Consider the following 4,349-nt stretch of genomic DNA (forward strand, 5'->3'; position numbering starts at 1 on the left):
TTCTCTGGACCCCCTACAATTGCAGCCCAGAGCGAGCCACCTGACTCCTGGACAGATAACATACCTAGTGGACTGTCTGCCAGACTGATGGATTTCAGACAGTTGGCTTGGAGGAATATATGAGTCCCCTAGGGTTTCTGTAACAAATGACCACCAACTTGGTGGCTTATGACAACACACATTCTCTACAGTTCTTGAGTTCAGAATTCCAAAATTAGTTTCATTGGGACAAAAATCAAGCTGTCACCAGGGCCAGGCTCCATCTGTAAGCTCCAGGGGAGAATCTGTTTCCTTCTTTTTCAGCTTCTAGAGCTGCATCCCTCACATTCTCTGGCTCATGGCCCCTTCTTCCATCTCGAAGCCAGCAGGATAGCATCTTACTTCAGTGGTCACATTGCCTTCTCATTCTGGGTCAAATCTCCTTGTTTCCCTCTTATATAGAATTCTTATATAGAAATGCTTGTGATTGCATTTAAGGCCCACAGGGATGATCCAGGATGATCTCCTGTAATACTGCAATGCAATTGTGGAACTAACCACACCAAGTTAGTTCAGATCCCACCCACAGATTAAGGACATAGTTCCTAACAAGACTACTCTCATTGCAAGTTTGAGGGGTCCCAGGCTACCTACACTTCTGACCAACTGATTTGACCAACCCATTTCACAACCCCCTCTGGTTCCATAATTTGCTAGAATGACTCAGAACTCAGGAAAGAGCTATACTCACAGTCACAGTTTTGTTATAAAGGACACAAATCCAGACTAGCTAAATGAAGAGACCCAAAGGATGAGGGCTGGAAGTATCTCAAACGCAGAGGTCCCGTGTCTCTTCCCATGGACTCAGGACATGTCACCCTCCCGGCACTTTGATGTGCTCACCAGCTAGGAAGCTCCTCTGAACATTGGTGTCCAGAGTTTTTATTGGGGTTTCATTGTAAAGTTGTGATTGATTGAATCATTAATCACATGATTGCACTCATTCTTCAGCCCACATCCCCTCCCTGGAGGTCAGGTGGCTGAAAGTTTCACTCCCCATGGTTAATCTTTCTGGCACGACAAGCCCCCACCCTGAGCCATATTCTTGGTATGAATTCAGGTGTAAGCCAAGGGGCCTCCACGAAGATCAAAGACACTGCTATTATTTAGGAAATCTCAAGGGTTTAGATGCTTCTTGCCAAGAACCAGGGACAAAGACCAATCAAATTCTTTAGTACATAACATCTCTCCATCTCTAAACCTTTAATCACATCTACAAAGTCTCTGTTACTGTGAAATAAACCAGTCACAAAAGGACAAGTACTGCATTAATTCATTTGCTTAAAGTACCTAGAGTAATCAAACTCATAGAAACATTAAGTGGAGTGGTGATAGCCAGAACCTGGGAGGAGAAAGACATGGGGAGTTGTTGTTTAATGTGTGCAGAGTTTCAGTTTTGCAAGATGAAAAACTTTTGGAGATTGGTTGCTCAACAGTGAATGCACCGAACTATCCACTTAAAAATGGTTAAGATGTAAACTTTATGTTATATCTATTTTATACCACAATTAAAATTTTCAAAAATTTTAACTCACCATTTCAAGCTCCAAGTCAGAGTTTTGAGAAATTTAAACAGCTGTGTAGCCACCACTATGTTCCAGATATAAAACATTTCCATCAAATTCCTTCCCCAGCCCTGCCCCAGGCCGCAATGATCTGCTTTCTTCACCATTGATGAGACTTGTCTTTTCTCGAATGTCATAAATTGAATCACATCATATGTTGTCTTTGGTGCCTAGATCCTTTCTCTAGGCATATCTCTGAGATTCATCCACACCGTCATGTATATCCATCATTTGTTCCTCCTCATTGTTGACTCCTTCCATTGTGTGGCCGGCCCACGATCTGCACCTCCATTCATCATTGACTTATGTTAGCATTGTCTCCAGTGTGAGTTACTACGAATTAAGCTGCTATGAACACTCTTGTACGATTTTTTATGGCTTTAAGTTTTCACTTCTCTCGAGTAAATACCTGGCAGCGGGTTAGATAGTAGGTGAATGTTTAGCTTTTATAAGAAACTGCCAAACCGTTTTCCAAGGTGGTTGTACCATTTTGCACCCCCATCAGCAATGTCTCAGGGCTCTGGTTGATCAGAGAGGACATTTTTGACCCAGGAGAGGCTTGCAGTTCTAGAGTCAGGTGGAGGCGTTTATCTAGAGAAGAGCAGGAGGGAAGGAAATGAAGCTGGAAGTTGAAGCAGATAATGGGGGAAGACAGGAAGTCGGCAGTAACATGTGCCTGATAACACATGTTTTTATGGGAGGACCGGGGGACTGGGAAGCAGGAGTTGGAGAGGAATTACAGCCCCTGAACCAAGACCAAGGAGGAGGTTGGCAAGAGAAGCTGGAGGGGAGTGGGATCAAGTCTCCTGGAAACGAGCAGCAATTTCACTCATTCGTTCATTCATGCATGCAAAGCAATCATTTTCTCATCCACAAACATTTCTCCAGTGCTAATTAGTTTCTACATCAGGCACTGGCATTCGATGGAGAAAAAGAGACCAAGGTCTCTGGACATGGAGGTTTCTGAAAATCCATAAGCTGAGTGGAAGCGGCCATTCACAAAATAATATGGACTCTAGGAGCCTATTTATATGAAATTCTAGAACAGGCAAAACTCCTCCAGGTAGGAAAAAAACATGGGCACAATGGTCACCTGCGAGTAGAGGCAGAGATTTCCCGAGAAGGACCATGAAGAAACTTTCTAGAGTGATGAAAATGTTCTGTGATCTTGACAAGCATTTGGATTACAAGGGGAATGCATTTGTCAAAACTCTCTTAGAATGTGTGCATTTCATCCTATGTCATTTTACTCAAAAAGAAAAAAAAGTAAGGAGAGTGGCAAACAAATATTGCACTTCAGTTCATGTTCTACAACCTTGAGTATTTGGGGAGAAGTGAGCTGATGTAAGCAACTAAGTGAAATGCATAAAAAATAAGATGGACTGAGGGGTGGAAAGAGGGGTAAATGGATGAGTGGATGTTATAAAGCAAGTATAGAAAATATTGATTGTAGAATCTAAGGATGGGTCTTTCATTCTAAAACTCAACTTTTCTGTATGGTTAAAGATTGTTATAATGAAATGTTGGGGTTCAAGTCATGGTTGCTGCCCCCCTGGGGCGCACAGTCTGACAGTGAGAGGAGAGGATGAGGAAGGATAGAAGGTGATATGCCCACGTAGTGAGGTTGGACGTGGAACTTTCTAAAAAAGCAATCCCCTGGCCTTCCCTGCCCCCCACCACTTCTGGCTTGAAGGGCGAGATGTGGAGGGAAGGAGAGTCTGCTTTTTAGAGGCTGAGGGGGCTTATTCAGAGAAAACGAGGGTAGGAGAAATCCCTTTTAGCTGCCCTCTGCTTCTTTCTCAGGCGGTGTCCCCACCAACAGTTCCCTGAGTGACCACAGGACCACACTTTCTGGGGCTGAATCAGCAGGTCAGTGGTGACCTTGGAGGCCAGCCAGAGTTTCCTGGACAAACTGGCTCCACTCGTCAACCCACTTTCCAAGGAAATAGCCTTGAGACAGAGTAGCTTGTTCTTTCCAATCTCCCATCTCCCTCCTCCCAATTCCAGGAAAACCCCTAGGATCCCAAAGCTCCCTACCAGGTTGGCTGAGGTGTCTGGGGAAGCCCCCAGGGTGAGACAAGACGAGTTCTTCTCCAGCCCTGGGCAGCCCCATTCCTGTCTTGTTTGGCACCCCCTGGACTCTCACCTCTCCTGTGTCCCTGGATTCACTCACAGATGGCTCAAATGAATGAATTTGGCAGACGCTGACAGAAAGTCCAGAGTCCAAAACCCATGCTTGCCACTTATTTTGCCTCTCTGAGCATCGGTTTTTGCATCTCTAAGTGGGAATAATAATAATAACCTACGGCCATGCCACCCTGAACACGCCTGATGCTGTCTGATCTTGGAAGCTAAGCAGGGTCGGGCCCAGTTAGTACTTGGATGGGAGACCACCTAGGAAGACTGGGTGCTGTAGGTGTAAAAAAAGAAGTCTAAAAAAATAATCACAGCAGCATCTATCTCCTAGGGTACTGTGATTGGCTAAGTAATGCCACCCCCCCAAATGTCCCCATCCTAACCCCTGTAACTATGAATGTGTGACTTTACATGGTTAAAGGGACTTTACGGATGGGATTAAGGTAAGGATCAGGATATGGGAGATGATCCTGGGTTATGGAGGGCAGGGGTGGGGGGGAATGTCATCGCAAGGGTCCTTGTAAGAGGGAGGCAGGAGGGTCAGAGACAGAGAAGGGGACGTGACAACAGAAGCGGAATCAGGGAGAAATGGGAAGACGTTACACTGCT

At 45.1% G+C, this 4,349-nt stretch overlaps 1 pseudogene; it reads left to right on the top strand.

The window, feature by feature from the left end:
- The first annotated feature begins 3,904 nt into the window (after positions 1-3,904).
- On the top strand, positions 3,905-4,023 carry LOC120599453 (uncharacterized; annotated as a pseudogene).
- The last annotated feature ends 326 nt before the right edge of the window (positions 4,024-4,349 follow it).

The sequence above is a fragment of the Pteropus medius genome, unplaced genomic scaffold (genome assembly GCF_902729225.1).
Source record: "Pteropus medius unplaced genomic scaffold, Ma_sr-lr_union100, whole genome shotgun sequence".
Lineage (NCBI taxonomy): Eukaryota > Metazoa > Chordata > Mammalia > Chiroptera > Pteropodidae > Pteropus > Pteropus medius.